The following is a 17,112-nucleotide window of genomic DNA, read 5'->3' as shown; positions in this document are numbered from 1 at the left end:
AGTGCAAATCAGGCTCAAAGAAGTGACGAGATCCCAGCTGGTGCCTACTGTGCTGGCTCTTTTTATTTAACTTGACACGGGCTAGAGTCATTGGAGATAAGAGAGTCTCAATTCAGAAAATGTCTCCATTAAGACTGGGCCCTAGGCAAGCCTTAGAGCATCTTCTTAATTGGTGATTGATATGGGAAAGCTCAGCCCAGTGTGGAGAGGGCCATTCATGGGCTGGTGGTCCAGGGATCTCTAAGAAAGCAGGCTGTTAGGAGCAGGCCAGTAAGCAGCCCTCTTCCATGGCCTCTGCATCAGCTCCTGCCTCCAGGTACCTACCCTGTTTGAGTGACTGCCTTCACTTCCCTCAGTGGATGGTGACTCGGGTTATGTATGCCAAATAAACTCTTTCCTCCCCAAGTTGCTTTTGCTCACCATGTTTTATCACAGCAGTGGCTGTCCTGACTAAGGCACCCAACCAGGGGATGCTGTTTGGAGTTGGAGGTTGGGTGATCCAGTAGCCAGTTATCTAAAAATCTTTCATTTCTGAGAAACACAGTAGAATCCAGACTCTCTCCAAATCTTTACAACACTCAGGATGCAGGCTAAAATGACTATAAAAGGGCTAGAGAGTTGACTCAGCTGTTAATTGCATTTACTGTTCTTCCAGAAGACCCAGGATTGGTTCCCAGCATCCACATAGAGACTCACGGCCACATCAACAGTAGTTCCAGGGGCGCTGACACCCTCTCTGGTCTCTGTGGACATCAGACATGTACACAGTACACATATGTACATGCAAACAGAACCCTCATATACATAAAATAATTTTTTTCTGAGACAGATTCTTACTATATAGCTCGGGCTGACCTGGAATTTGCTTCACTAACCACATAGGCCTTACACTCACAGAGATCCACCTACCTCTGTTTCCCAAGGGCTTGAGTAAAGGCATGTACCAGCATACCTTGCCAAAAACTCTTTAAAAATAAATAAAAATAAAGTAAAACTATTATAAAAAATTAAAAATTGTTTAAAAAAAAACCTAGGGAAATATAACCCAAACTTAAGAGAAAAAGGCAATTAATGGTTCTTTCTCAAAATGAAACAAACACCGAAATTAACAGGATTCGGAATCTTAAAGCAAACACGCCAGCTTTGCTCAAGGATGTAAAAGAAGTTAACGCTTGTAATGAACAAACAGATGAGAAATCTTAGGTATGCTAAGTAGGCGATGGTAGCGCATGCCTGACATTCTGGTACTCAGGAGGCAGAAGCAGGATTTTGAGTTAAAGATCATTCTGGGTTAGATAATGAGGCCCTGCCTCAAGAGAGAGAAAAAAAAAGAGGGGGGAGGGGAGGGGTGGTGATGAAAAACCCAACACATCTAAGCTACCCAGCTCCATTGTCCTTCGCAGCCTCATGAGCTGTGTTCTCGCTAAGGACAATTACACGGCTCTGGTATTTACTCTATCTTTTCCAGCGTCTCCCTAATGCCTGGATCTAGGCAAGCTTTGAAGAGCAAAACTACAGCATAGCCCCCAATCCAGATCAGCTCTGGTAGTATCCAGGCACATTACTAGTTACCTATGGTCTCCCCATCTCTCTCAGGCCTTAAATAGAAAGAGGTTCAAGTCTTCCCAGGCCTCTCCCCAGAGCTCCAATGTGCCAGCTCAGCCTCCAGAGCCATCCTGGTGAGCCATGTGTCCCCTGCCTCAAAGCACACACCTGAACAATACCTTCCTCTGCAAAACACCCTCCTCTGGCACACCAGGCCGGGTCCTTAATGAACGCCTTCCACAGACATTTATGCAGCCCTTCCTCATTCCCATTGACACCTCCCAAGAGAGAGCAGGAGAGGGTAGGAATACACACCAAAACCCACAGGGATGACCACCAAGACCAGCAGTGGCTCCGTGTGGATTCTCATGTCCTGACTGGGATACACAGTGGTCCAGACACCTTAAAACTACCCAGCAATATCCTATAAATGTGGGTAAACACACTGCTTAATCTGGCAATTTCATCCCTAGAATAGACTCAGTAGAAGGCAGTTGCTAAAGAGCACACACACACACACACACACACACACACACACATACACACACATCAGCCTTTTTATTTTTATTTTATTTTTTAAAGATTTATTTATTTAATTTATATGAGTACACTGTCACTGTCTTCAGATACACCAGAAGAGGGCATCGGATCCCATTACAGATGGTTGTGAGCCACTATGTGGTTGCTGGGAATTGAACTCAGGACCTTTAGAAGAGCAGTCAGTGCTCTTAACTGTTGAGCCTCTTAACTCCAGCCCCGATTTTATTTTATTTTATTCTTAAGAAACCCAACAAGGCAGCTCAATGGGTAAAGGCACTTGCCACACAAGCCTGGTGACCCGATTCCAATCTCTGAGTCCCAGGCAAAGGAGAGAAGCCATTCCACAAAGTTGCATGCATTTTCTGCACTGCTTCTTTTCATAATAAGTCATTACAACTTTAAGAAGAACACCGATGTACGAGAGAGCCACGGTGGCATGCTCTACTTTGATGGCTCTGAGATACAGCCAGGAATTGATATGTTTAAAAGTTCCCCCAGATGGGTGTGCTGTGCCTCCAAGAGCCACCACCACAGCAGGCCTTGGCAACCCTCCCTGTTGTTTCTTGGAGCAGCAAGCGCTCCTTCCACAGAAGGTCCAAAGCAAGATGCTGCTGTGGAAGACAAGGCACACCGAGAGGATGCTAATACACCCAACACAGAAAACAGACTCCATGACAAGATGACGCCTTTGTCCATTGGAATTAACTGGGACTACACTCCTCATGCCAAGCGGAGTGTTTTACCTACCCTATCAGACGTAGTGCTCCTAAGAGGCCTCAGGAAATATACTCTATACCTTCTTTCTGTGTGTGTGTGTGTGTGTGTGTGTGTGTGTGTGCATGTGTGATGGTGGGGTATGTGCATGCATGCAAGAACACCCAACCATGGATGCCAGGAGACAACGGAGTAGCCTGCTTTCTCACTGTTCCCCATACTCACTTGAGACAGGCTCTCTCGCTGATCCTAAAGCTAGGCTGGTCCCAGCAAGTGCCAACAATCCTGCCTTTGCCTCCCACAGTACTGGGCTTACAAGTGTGCAGAGCCAGGCCTGGCTAGGAATTCAAACGCAAGACCTCATTTTGCAGTCAAAACTCTTACCACTGTGCCATCTTCCCGGCCTTTGTATTCATTCATTCATTCATTCATTCATTTTTATTTATTTGTGTGACACATGGTCTCACTATTTAGGCCTACTTGGCCTGAAACTTGCCTGGTGTAACAGGCTGGCCTCAAAGCCATACTTGCCTGTCTGTGTTACCAAGTGCTAACATCAAAGAAGTGTGTCGCCTCTCCAAGCCAAAACCTTCCTTCATAACCACTGCTCAAGCTGCTTCTGCAGTCAGGGCTTGGTTGCAGAACTTTACAGAACCAGGATCTCATTCTCCGAGCCACTGCGCTCTACAGTGAAAGCTTCGTGATGGGCCAGGTAACATCACAGACCAGCAAGTGGGTGCTCTCTACAGTGCCTTTCAGTTGACATCCTCAACTGCTCCTCACCTCGAGCTGTGGCAACTGAGTAAATAGACCCCTGGAAATACTTAATGCCCGGCACAGGCTTGGCTGCCTGTGACCCGGTGAGGCCCCCATGTAAATTGGCCTTTTGTCGTTGCATTAGGAGGCTCCCCTCAGCAAACCACAGGGAGAACTCTAGTGTTCACTTCCTCATTGAAAATGGCTCTGTGCATCTGACTCACCACAGCCAAGCATACTGCCCACATCCAACCTTTGTGACCTCCAACAGTACGAGTTCTGAAATAAGCCCTGGGGTCCCTCGAGATCTCTGTCTTTCTGGACTAGCAGATGGCTCCTCCCACATGGGAGGGATCAGAAATCATTGCCCGCTACCGATTTACCTGAGGGGGGTCTGCAAGACCTTTCTCCAATGAAGCCCATCAGTATCCTTGGAAACCACCATAAAGCCTAGTTTCAATCGACTCTTCCTAACTTCCAGCTCCCTCCGCTGCTCCTGAGGTAGCTAAGTCATTTTTTCTGATTCTCATCAAGATCTCCCCCTACACAACTCTCTCTCTTCCCCCTCCCCACACCACACCCCTATGGGGTGTAAGACAGAATCTTGGTAGGTAGCCCAGGCTGGCCTTGAACTCACGATCCTTTTGAAGTGCCAGGATTATACGGGCACACACCACCACCATGGCTGACTTCAAGCTGTTTTCTTCTGAGACTGTCAACCACCTCACTCCAGGATACAGTCCTTGTTGTTTCTGACGAGCTCATGGTGCCGACCGTGAAGCTAGGTTTGATCAGTAGCAACTGGCTTAGACACGCACGCACCCCCGGGGTATGACCTGAACTACACTGTTTTGCTCTTGCTTTATCCAACGACTTGTCTGCCAACCCTAGGAGATGAGATCAACTTAAGGGTGGATGCTGGCTTAATTTAATTTTATATTTAATGAGAAGTGTAAGGCCAAGCGGAATGGAGCTCCTGAATATTGAACAATCTTTATAAAGGCACCATCGAATGGTCAAAAAAAGCTGATTTACTGCACAACCAGGCTCAGGCTATTTTACAGGTTGAGTGACCAAATATCCAAAATCCAAAACGCTCCAGGAGCCAAAGCCTTTTTAGATCTGCCGTGAAGGCATAAAGGGACAGTTTCACCCTGACCCATGGCAGACCACAGTTAAACCCAGCACACTAAACAACATGATAATAAATCACCTTCAGGTTTTGTAGACAGTGTATATTTAAAAGAACAAACAAACATGAAGCCAGGCAAGATGGCACAGGCCTGTCCTCCCAACAGCTCAGGAGGCTGAAGCAAAGGAAGTTTAAAATCATCCAGGCTACTTAAACCCTGTCTCAAAATAAACGTCTTAAAAGGGGGTACTCAGGGGTTAAGGATGACTTAGACAGTAAAGTGCTTGCCGCCCAATCACAAGGACCTGAGTTCGATCCCCAGCCCCCGTGTAAAAGCTGACATGGTGATATGGGCCTATAACCCTAACATGAGGAGGCAGAGACAAGAGGGTCCCCACGGCTTCAGGCCGATCAGCTGACACAGTTGGTGAGCCCCAGCTGAGTGACAGACCTCGTCACAAAAATAGGGTAAAGAGTGACTGGGAACCAACATGCTGGATATTGACCTGTGGCTTCCTCACACATGTGCAGGCACACATACACACAGACACACACACATGCACACACACACACAGACACACACAGGCAGTGGGTTATATTGTAGTAGTAAAGTGCTGGCCTATGATCATGAGCCCTAGATTCACTCCCAGTACTGAGAAAGAAGGAGAAGAGAGAGGCGGAGGGGAAGCCAGGAAGATAAGAAAGAAGAGGAGACGACAAATGAATTCTTGTTTGGACTCGGGTCCCATATGTGAGGCATGTTACTGTGTATCAGAAAATATTCCAAAATTGGAGCGAGGTGGGGAGTTGGGGAGGAGATGCAAAACACTCCTGACCCCGAGCATTCCGATATAGGCTCCTCGGTCGGTACCCATCAAGAAGTAAAGTGCTTAACATCGGTGTGGAAGAGAGCAGGGGCAGCTTCCACACCAGAGAAAGCAAGTCATGGAGAGCTGACCCAATTCAAACTGCAACCACATTTGCTTATGGGTGAGCTCAGAGTGGTGCACACAGATAAAAATCTGTAGAAACCAAGATGGCACATTATGCTCTCTCTGCAAGAAGCGGCTTTTAAAGATATGCATGTATTCATGTCTGTCGCAGTGTGTAAATGTATGCTGAGTGTGTGCCACGCACGTGTGTGTGGAGGGGGGGGCTGCCTAGGGAAGCCAGAGTATCTAGTCCCCTGGAGCTGGAAGGTGTGAGCCACCATATGGAAGCTAGGACTCAAACCCAGGTCCTGAAGAGCAGTAGGCATTATGACCCACTGAGCTGTCTCTCCAGTCCCTAAAAGGAACAACAGAATAAATGAGGGTGGGTTTTTATCAATGAGATTCCACATAACTTTAAAGACCCAGATATATACATATGGTTGACATGTGCTAAGACAAGCTAGAGGAACATCTCAGAGGAGAGTGGCTTAGACGTGTAAAGAAGAAGGAAAAAAAAAGATAAACGATAAACATGTAAATGAGTATGAGTTTGGGTCTGCACCAAAAATGCGCAGAAAGACATGCTAGGCGCCCAAGGATTCCTTCTGGAGAAGGGGATGAGAGTCCATGGAAAATTTTCCACATCTCTGTACTGTTGGAGTTTTATGATGTGTTTGTATCCTTTTTATAATAAAAAGCATAAAACAGCAATAAGAAAAAGAAGCTTAATATTATAGGTCAACGGAAAAAAAGAAATGAAATGTTGTTGAAAATCATTCTTACTTCATGATAAAACAAGAGGCTGCATCCATCACATGACATTAGCTCTCTGTCCTGTCCATAAGACAGCTGACGATGTTAGTAATTCTAGAGTGTAGCCAAGAAGGGCCGAGGTGCTGAAGACAGTGAGCACTACCATGTGTTCCTATTTCTTACAATTGGATGACAAGAAACAGAGCCATCTCTGTCGGAAACACTGAACTGAGAGCTCACCGGGCTGCCTCAGACACTGGGGCCTCACCAATTCAAGAAGCAGTGGCTACAGATGCTAAAGGAAGCCATGATTACCTGCCACCCAGTGAAGAACATGTATAACCCAACCCCTGGGACTTAACGACACAACACTCTGCCTTCAGTCTCTCTGCTCTAGAGCCACCCGAGATGCACAGAAGCCCATGTCAACAGCAAGATGGCATAGCTTATCTCTATCCATATATCGTGTCGCTTTGTGGACTCGGCACTGAACCATCTACATCACATAGTATCGCTGTGCCTTCCTTACACATAGGGAAACTGAGGCTCAGCTATCCAAGACAAACCAGTAACATGTTCAAGACTGCAGTAGGTGGTAGAGGCAGGTGTACCACCTAAAGCCAGCCAAGGACACAGCCAGCCTCCCCTGTCTGAAGGAAAGACCAGAGGACACTCACCCGGGAGTGGGAAGTCCCCTTGGAGAGAAAAAAGCATTTTTGCAAAACAAAAGCGGGGGGGGGGGGGTGCTCAATGGCTCCAGTATTTGCCACACAAGTGTGAGAAACAGAGTTTGGATTCCTAGAACCCATAGGAAAAAATGAGCATTGGTGTTGAGTGTCTGAAATCCCAGCAATCCTGCCCAGAGATAAGAGGCAGACAAGTAAACCCTCAGAGGCTCCCCAGCCAGCTAGCCTGGAGCATACCCTGGCAAGAAACACGAGATCCAATCTCCCACAAGGTAGAGGGTGAGAACCAACACCCGAGGTGCTCAGATCTCCTCTCTCTTTCTCTCTTTCTCTCTCTGTCACACACACACACACACACACACAGAGAGAGAGAGAGAGAGAGAGAGAGAGAGAGAGAGAGATTTAAGTCAGCACATGTGGTAATGAAGGACAAGGACTTCGAAGCCAGATGGACTAGATTCAAATCCTAATTGCCATTTATCGGCAGTGTGACCTTGGGGGTGTCATTGAACGTCTCTACGCTTCACATTCCTGAGCAACAGAATCGGAGTAAGAAACACTGCCTCCACTTAGAGCTGATAGAGAAGCAAAGAGTTAGAGGCATGCCCAAAACTACCACATGTTCATGATTGGTCAAGAAGCAGGTGTCCTTCCCTGTAAGCAGAGGCAACCGTGCAGGGTGCAGACCTTGGCAACAAGCACAAGCTAGTTTTAAGCTCCCCTTCTAGCCAGGTACCTCTGGGCTGTACACAACCCTGCAATAGGATGCAAGCCCTGCAGGGCAACTAACCTATACATACCAACCCCCCACCCCTACCCCCACCCCCAGCTGTGAATCAGAATCTCTTGGCACATTAACAAAACAAAAACAAAAACAGATGCTCAGGAGCCCATCTGGATTGATAGGGACACAGGTGAGACAGGCTAGGACCCGGGATCTGTAGTTTTGAAAAACCCCAGGTGACCAGATGGCACAGGAATGGCCCATCCCTAGACAAGTGTTTTTGGACGCACTGTAAACTCAGTCTCACCAGTCCTGGCTACTTGAGTTGCTCCATGAGCCCAAGCATCCTGTCGCTCGCATCTGGTCCCAGGCCTGGGCACATGTAACATCTGTGACTCTGAAAGCCGCCAGCAGAGCAGATGGCTATGCAAACAGGCACAGGCTAAACTGTCTTTTGTGCTTGAGCAGTCCACACCAGAACCCTTCATCTGTAGACTTGGGGTTCCCCAGGTGCTTGCTAATCAGCAAAGTTTGCAGACCAGTGGGGTGGCACACCCCACCCCCTCCCAGGAGCCTGCTGAAGTGTGAGCCCTGCCAAACCAGACTCTATACTCTAGCCCTAACCCAACCAGTTTGAGGCACATACCCGTTAACCCTCTGCCTACCTGAATTCTTCTACTTGAGGCAGTGATGAGGGTATGGAGGGGGGGTGGGTTATCCTCGCTATGGTCCTGGTTCCCAGTCATCAACCTGCCTGACTCAAAGTGATTTTTTTTTTCTTTAACAAGCTGGTTATTTCAAAGTCCACAGTAAAATAAGCAAGCCTTCCCAGTAAATTAGGAAAAAGGGGCAACACCAGGCTCCACAATTCCAGGGCATAAAGCACACCCTTCTTTTGAGCAGTTATAACCCCTGCTTCCTGCCCAAAGCCATCCAGAAACATCAAACAGACCAAAGAAAAAACGAGCATGTCTTCCTGCTGGCCAGGTTCCAAGTTATCGGGCCGATTTCACACTGTAGCTTGACCTCATTAATCCAAGGCCTATCACGTTGCTGTAAATGTCAGTGGAAAAACAGCCATTCAGTGGGTTTCCTTCATTCCACCAGAATGGGAAAAAAACAGGAAGCTGACAGCAGCTGCGCCCCAGCCTAGCAGATCCCAAGGGCTCAGCTGACAGGGCGTTCCTTGTTAGCACCTATGGCCCCTGTTCCCAGCCCACTTGAGAATCTAGATGGGCCTTGTGCCTGGCACCAGCAAATGCAGCAGTAACACAGCCATGATCCAGTTGATTCAGGCCCCCGTGCACCTGCCCAAAGGAAGATAGTATGCGCACTCCGAAAGCCTTTGGTCTGAATCACCGAGTGGCTGTCCTTCATGCAGACTCATCTAAATCTCTCCTGCCCATTCAAAAATGTCCCATAAGCCAAACCCCTGGGACTCCAGGGTGCACAAGGCCTTCCAAGTCCTCATTCATTCTTTTAATGTATATGATTGTCTCCCTGGCTCTGAACATGACACTGGGCAACTGGGGACACAGCTGAATGAATTAGATACAGTCACCGACCTCGGAGGACACAAGGTCTAGTGCAGCCGATCTCAGCCTTGATGCTATTAACATTTGGGAGTCGGGAATTTTTGTTGTGAGGGGCTGTGCTATGCACTATAGAATATCCTACAGCCTCTCTGGTCTCTAGGCACTAGACACCAGTCACTTCTCTTCTCCACACCCCTCCCAGCTGGTTCTGACTGACAAAGACATCTCTAGACAGGGCCAAAAACTGTTCACAATTGAGAACTATGGGTCTAGTGGATAAAACAGAAGACTAGGGTCTGCAAAGATGGCTTAGCTGTTGAGAATGCTGTTTGCCCTGGAAGAGGACCCAGGTTTGATTCCCAGCACCCACATGCCAGCTCACAACCATCTGTAAGTCCAGTTCTAGGGGATCCAGTGCCCCCTTCTGACTTCTGCTAGTACCAGGCACACACGTGGGGCACACATATAAGCAGGCAAACACCCATGCTTGTAAAATCAAGAAAATAAATCTAAAAAGAAAAAAAAAAACTAAATAATTTTAAAAGAAAACGAAAAGAACAGTGATTATTATGTAACTCTATGTATGGTACAAACAGAGCCATGGAAGAAAATTTAGTAGACATTATACCAAGATCATGTACAGCTTAGAAGCCACATCACGCATAGGGGTGCACCCCTATAACCCCAGGGCCCAGGTTGAAATAGGAGAACTAACAGTTCAAGGTTAGCCTCAGTACATAGTCACACACACACACACACACACACACACACACACACACACACACACACACACAGAGCTTAGAAACCCATCACTTTACATAGGATCAAAATCCTTAGGAGAACTCAGAATCCCTTATATGTGTGCTATATATACAATATATATGATCTGTGTTTCCAGATGAAGAAATTGGGGGCCCAAAGAAACAGAACCATTGCCTAAGGTCCAAAACCTGGTGGAAAGTAGAATCAGGATTCAAACCCTGAACTTAAACTGTCATCGTGGAAAAAGAACGGTTAAGCAAGTGTTTGAATGTCTTCTCTCTGTAGGCAGGACCTATAGCCACACAATATTCTGAGCAGCCATCCTAAAGGCTCATTCCTGCCTGGGGCCACCTGGGGGTTCGGTCACCACCTGTCCCATCAATCAAGCTACAAACTGCCCTCACTGAAGCACATCTGCAGGACTCCAGTGGAATGCCATTCTGGATTCTGAGACATCCAGGAACACCTCCCCCCACAGTCACCTGCACTCAGGAATTTCCCAAAAAGTCAGGGCAGGTCCCAAGAGCATACCATAGGGTGATCCACCTCTAAGGAGCCCACTGCTCAGCACCAAGGGGCACAAAGTCAGAGAAACCAAACACTATGCAGCCAGCTTAGAAAAGTGTACAGGAAAAAACACACAATATCTTTTTTTTTCCCCTCAAGGTCTCACCATGTAGCCCAGGCTGTCCCTAAATTTGCTATCCTCCTGCCTCCACCTCCTGAGTGCTGAGATTACATATATACCCAAGCATGCCCAGCTGGCATAGAGCATTTTTGAAGAATTTGGCATGGGGGGGGGGCATGTCAGGCAGAGGGAAGGAGAGAAAACTTTATGCTTGCTGGAAGGGACCAAGAAGGAATAGGAATAGAGAATATAGCCTTCAGTATAAACGCAGCCCCGCTCTTCCTCCCGTGCAGAAATTAATCCTGCTCTTTCTCAGTCAGGCAGCCTTTTGCAGAGAGCCTCCTGATGAGGCTACAGAGTGCCGCTTCGGGTCAGCGAGCGTTTAACCATGCACAGCCCCTGGCAGGATGACCTCTGACTTCTTCCCTGGCCTTCCTACCAGGACCTGCCTGCATCACACTGTTGATTGGGTTCAGCAGTGACTCCCACCCACAGCTCACCAAAGCCATCCAGAGCTTTCCAGCCTGCACACACGCAGTTCTTCCCCATGCCCGGGTGCCTACCCCTCCATTACCCACCACCTGGAAGATTACCACTGAAGAGATCAAATGTGCTCCCACCATACGTGTAGCCCACCTGTTATTGGTAATAATAGACTAATAATAATAGCAACTAACATCTGCGAACACTTATTCATCCAGGGACAGCCCTGAGCTAATCCTTACCCACAGTATCTCTTCTGCTCACTTTACCACCAGCAGGCAGCTTACCTGCATGTGAGGGAAAAGATTCTGTCACACAGTGTGATGGCTCAAACCTAGGGCTCCTTGTGCTCTTCATTCCATTCTTCCTATGGGAGCTTTGACCACACCAGACCCTCTGCCTGCAGGCCTGCCTCTCCCCTGAGGACCGCCCCTCCCCAGAGCTGCCTCGGTTATGACAACCCCTTGCTAAGCACGAGATATGTACAAAGGACCCTGGAGAAAGGGGTCCTCCAGAGGCCTAATTCCCAGGACATTGCCCAGGAGACAGGCTAAAGAGGCTTTCTCTGTCCCAAGAACTGGAGTCAGAAGAAGTATGAATTCCCTGTAGCAGGGGAGGAGGCAGGATCTGAGGGCCCGGAAGGAAAGAAAGAAACAGAGGTGTTACTAACAAGAGTCACTTCCTCCCTGCCTTCCAGCACCCCCACTAAGCGTGTCTGTGTTCTGTGGTCTCACCAGGTCCTTAGAGCCCCGTGAAGATGACCACAGTAGGATTCTTATTACCCAGAAGAGAAATGGGGAAGGGGCTGGGAAGAGCTTTACCCAGAGTTCCAAGGCTTTTCAGCTTAGAGCTGTCATTTCAACTAGACTCATATCGCTTCCTTGGGTTTTGATACTCTTGGCTGTGATGGGCTTGTGCCTGCCTTCCCCCTCCCCCAAGGCTGATCTCTAAGATCAGCCTTATTGTTGAGAGAGAGGCTGTCCTGGTCTGGAATGTCCGTTGGGACCCACTGTTTACCATAGCATAGCAAGCATGATGGGGGTTGGAAGACAGGGTGCTGGCACAGGAGAGCGGGTAAGGTCAGCACGAGAGGGTGTCTTAGGAGATCAAAACCCAGCACTTGAATCCAGGCTGCCTTTGCAATCTGCTGCCCTGTGTCCACTTGGTTGCTATTGGTTAGAACAAGTTCCCTGAGGCTCTAGAACTGGGTTCTCGCAAGATAGGACAAGTCGTTGACTCAAAGGTGCTCTATAGGAAACTTCTGGCCTTAAAGAAAACCACTTCCTTGCCTCGGCTTCCCCTGGCTCTGTGACTCGGGCTCATAAAAACACCAAGCAGCAAGATTAGAATTTAACCTCTGTTCCTCTGCTGCTCTGGTTCCCAGACTCCATGGACAGAAGAGTCCAAAGTCTGTATAGGCACCAAATACCGGCCTTACTTACCTGGTACTTCTAACCAGGAAGTTTAGGCTTGGCTGAATTGTCCCATCGCAAGGGGACTTCCCAAGGGGTCTGAGGCACCTAAGACACAAGTGAAAATCACCTTGAATCGGAAAGAGGCTTTCTTAAAGGAAGCCATTCCAAAGGCTGAGAAGATCTGGGGGCGGGGCGGGGGGAGACAATGGTAGATAGACTCTTGACAGAGTGGTCTATTGTCATCTTGCCCACAGAATTCCAGGGACTGGGGCAGAGAAGATGGGATTTGGGTGACAGGTGGGAGAGAAGGTGGTGAGAACGTGAGTGGGAAAGGCCTTGCAAACAGGCAGCACGCTGGAAGGAGTCACTGGTCCCTACCGCCTCCTACAAGCTGGCTCTTTGTGACATAACTGAGTGAGGGAGGAAAAGTGGAACCCCACATCCCAGCCCCTGCAGAACCACCCACCAGGGTTCCACTTCTGCACCTGGCTAGGGGACACGCCCCGCTCAAACCCTCACTAAAGGCGGGTTTGCCTAGCAGGGTCATCCATGATGCTCCGATGCACCAAGAGCTTCGCGGGAGGCCTCCCTGTTACCCTACAGCGACCATTCACCCCACTTCTTAGAGATCTGTGGTGATGGGGAACCGAGTGCAGGGCCCGCGGGCAGACAGCAAGTCTTCAGCTGAGCTGTGCGGAGCTCAGCCTGGAAGGAAAGCTCCCTCCCCACGGAGGCCGTTTCTACTCCGGTACCTTACTGGCTGCAGGAAATGGCAGGATAAGGCGCACAGAGAAGTCCCCCCACCCCACCCCCCGAGGGCCTGGAGCGACCGCCAGCCCCTTCCCCAGATAGCCTGGAGGGAAACGGCGCCTGGCACTATCGGGCTCCGGGTCCTCTACAGAGGGCGATTCACAGGCCGCACCTGGTGCTCCCGGGAACCAGGAGCTGGTGGGCGCCTCTGACAGCAAGAACAGGAGCCCTTTATGAGCAGTGTAATCACATGGGCGCACAAGCACCGGCTTTCCGTTCTGTGCAGCCTCATCTCTGCCCCCCCCCCCTTCTGATTCCAGGAGAGCAAAGGCTTCCAGGCCTGGCCAGTAGTGGTGGCGCTCCAGTGGGTTGCAGAGAGGGCCGTAGTCACAGCTCACCTAGACCCGATTATCCGCCCGGGGCTGGAAGCTGCATCAGCAACATCTTCCGTAAAGCTGGAGGCAGGGCTGGGAGGGGAGCGCAGAGGAAGAGAGTCTGCATCCGCTACGGAGGCGGGTAGGAGAGCCTCCGGCTCCTCGCTCCCACTCGGGGCGATCAGGGTGCTCTGCGTGACCTTGTGGGAGACCCCTCAGTTGACCTCTGGGGTAGGGCTGCGCCGTTTCTGCCTGTCTTGGGCGCTCGGGGGCGCTGCTCCCTGCGGGAACGGATGCGCGGGACTCGCGAGGAGTGGAGCGCTCTGGGCGCCGGGACCCGCAGCTCGCGCCCAAGGCGGCGGGCGAAGAGGCCGAGAGCATCCCTTCTGGGGAATCACCCCGCCGGGGGCTACCGGGACCGACCGACACTCTCTAGGGGTGGAGATCCCGCACTAGGTCAGGTTTGCCCTTAGGGACGCCTGCCCCCGGGACTTTTCCCACCCCCGGAGCAGCGCTCTCAGCGCGCTGCCTGCCCAGACCAAGCGCCGCCACGCGAGGGGGCGGCGCCCCCATGCCGGGCTCGTAGACCGCTTGCCCAGGGCGTCTGGTGTTCTGTGGTTTCATCACCCAGCCTTGTAACCCTGGCAGACAGTAGCCCAGACAGACCACGGACCTCACATCGCCCCCCAGAATCCAGCCATCGCAGCCCTGCCAATTCACTCTCTACACCAGCCTCCCCATCCGATAGCGAGATGTGGGAGACTGCACCTTTCCAGCACACTCCACCGCCACCGCCCCCCTCCCCAATTATCTTAAGCCACCCTCCCTTGGCTGAGCCACCCCTCTCCACCAGCCAGACTGGAAGGGCCCGAGACACCTGCCCGCCGGATCCGCAGAGTGCAGAGAGGAATGCGGCGCCGCTCAACTCACCCGCTCTCTCGAGCCCTACCCCGGGCGGCTCCGGCCCCGGCTCGATCCGCAGGTCCCAGAGCCGCAGCTGGTGGTGCGGCGACAGAGCCAGCTCGGCTGGGTAGCGAGCCACCGTGCCGCCTCTTGACTCCTCCCTTAAGGCGGAGCCTCAGCTCCCGGGGGAAAGGGGTGGGCCCGCGCATCCCCAAGGGGCTTGTCACCGAGCAACAAGAAGGTCTAGATCTTAGCGCCCTCCAAATGAAGACCCCTTTTCTGAGCTGCAGGAATTTGGAAGCAGCTGAGACACAGTCAGGCTTCAGGATAGTTCTCCTTGACTGTGTCCCACCTCTAACCTCCAGTACAGACAGGGGGGGAAGCCAGGGTGGTATTTTATTCCCATTTGACAGATAGACCCAGTGAGGCCCAGAAAGGGATAATATCCTACCTGTAGTAGCAGAGAATGGGGTCAGTTCAGTGCCCGAAAGTCAATCTCCCACGTTGAGCTTGATTCTGAAGGCTCCACAAACATCAGGAACTTGGCCAGGCCTTATCTAGAGGACGGGGCTATATAGATAGGTCTTTTACCTGAGAAAAGGCAATAGACCATGGCCTGTGACGTGGAGTCCAGTCACTCTTTCGCTCTGGAAAGAGGGGAGGTGAAGAGAAGGAGGAAGGAAGTGGTCATGCCTAGGTTGATGACTCTCACCAGCTGAGGTGCCCGGAAGATCTAGGCCCAGCTGCTTCCTTGAGGTTTCCTGCTAAGAACAAGACCCAAACGCCCTGGGTTTCTGTCATGTAACCTAGGCGGCTGCTGGGCAGAAGATCCTGCAGTGTGTGCCTTCCCTCGAAGGCAATGGGTTTAACTCTGTTTAATCTAATTTTGAAAGTTGCTCCTTTAAATTGCTCCTCCCCCCAGGGAGAGGGGAGAAAGTGGACAAAGAGAAAAGCCCTATCCCAAACATTCTCTGGAATCCGCATTCCCTGAAAGCTGACTTTAGAACAATGGGGTTCTCTTCTCCACAAAGGGCTTTGTTCCTGCACTTTCCCAGCCTCCAGATTAGAGCCAGAGGCACCCAGGGCTAAGCAGCTGGGGAGGCAGACAAGATTCACAGTTTAGGTCTCAGGGATCCTCCCGTAATCCTGTTTGAAACACTCAGGGATAGAACCATAGAACCGGTAAAGCCGGGAGCAACACCAAGTGTACTGATTTCCTTTTTATTTTCTTTTAAGACAGGGTCTCACTCAGCAGCCCTGACTGGCTCAGAACTCACTATGTGGATCATGCTGGATTTAAAAGCAAGAGATCCGGTGACCTCTACCTCCTCAGTGCTGGGATTAAAGACATGTTGGGATTAAAGGCAGGGTCACTACACCCTGCCTGATTTCCTACTTGCTGAATACACTCAGTTACTTTTCTTGGAGGAGCAAAACCCTGTGGGTTGAGTAAGGAAATATAGCTCAGTGGATAGAGTGCTTGCCTAGCAGGCACAAAACTCTGGGCTCAGCCCCCAGTACCCTGTGTGTACACCAGTACCCTGCATGTGTGCCAGTACCAGGTGTGGTAACAAACACATGTAAATCCAGCTCTCAGGCATACTTATGGATTTGAGGCCAGCCTGTCTGTGCCACATGAGACCTTGTCTTAAAACAACAAAACCCACCTCTGGTTGGGTCCTTCGAAGACTTCCCCAAGTCTGAAGTCCCCTTTCATGTGCCCGAGGCTCCCCGCTCAGTTCATTAATAATCCAGTTGTGAATGACGCTGTTTCTGGAGCAATTAGAGACAGCAGAGCAGGTGGAGAAGGCTTAGAGTGAAGTTTAAAATAACCCAGAGGGGCCATTGTTCTCTGCAGAAGGTTTCCATCAAGAGCTGTGGGCGGAGTGGGAGGGGAAACCATCTATCTCTCTTCTAGGCATGCACAGAACTTAGAGCCTGGGTTCCCCCCCTTCCCCGAAAACCGAAGTCTTGACTGGGGTAGGGGGTACCAAATCTGGGTGTTGTACAGTTCACTGACATCTCTCACAGTACTAGACACCCAAAGGGAAGGCATACTGTACTCAGGGGACCCCTGCCTCCTCATTTCAATCCTACTAGGAAGCTATAGCAATCAAGACCGAGACAATGTGGTAAAACTGTAAGAACAAACATACAGACAAATGAAACAAAACTGAGACTCCAGATCGAAGGCTTTGCATCTGCAGCCCCTTCACCAGGAGTGCCAAGGCAGCTCAGTGGAGAAGGAACAGTCTTTAATAAATTGCTCTGGGGAAACTGAGTCACATGCCAAGGGATGAAGACTGACCCCTACCTCACACCACAAACAGAAATAACTTAAAATGGATCCGAAGTTTAACCTACTTGCCTCTGGAGTTTTATTCTATACAGTTTTACTCGATAGCTCAGGCTAGCCTGGAACATGCTATCTGGCCAAGGCTGGTCTTGAACTCCTGATCCTCCTCCCTACTTTTCGAATG

The 17,112-nt window shown here is 50.1% G+C and overlaps 1 protein-coding gene across 4 annotated transcripts in view; it reads right to left on the bottom strand.

Moving 5' to 3' along the window:
• Ppp1r16b (protein phosphatase 1, regulatory subunit 16B) overlaps positions 1-15,176 on the bottom strand; it is a 99,602-nt gene extending 84,426 nt beyond the window's left edge. Inside the window, exon 1 of one of the 4 annotated variants that reach the window (NM_153089.4) lies at positions 15,084-15,176. The gene's annotated coding sequence lies outside the window, so the exon portion shown is untranslated. Of the gene's footprint in view, positions 1-13,753; positions 14,613-14,659; positions 14,791-15,083 lie in introns of those variants that run through there. The other 3 variants (XM_011239493.2, NM_001159662.1, XM_011239492.3) reach the window with 3 other exon arrangements.
• Positions 15,177-17,112: the final 1,936 nt, after the last annotated feature.

The sequence above is a fragment of the Mus musculus genome, chromosome 2, assembly GCF_000001635.26.
Source record: "Mus musculus strain C57BL/6J chromosome 2, GRCm38.p6 C57BL/6J".
In the NCBI taxonomy this organism is placed as follows: domain Eukaryota; kingdom Metazoa; phylum Chordata; class Mammalia; order Rodentia; family Muridae; genus Mus; species Mus musculus.
Note: the sequence above shows the minus strand (reverse complement) of the source record. Positions and strands in the feature narration are given on the sequence as shown.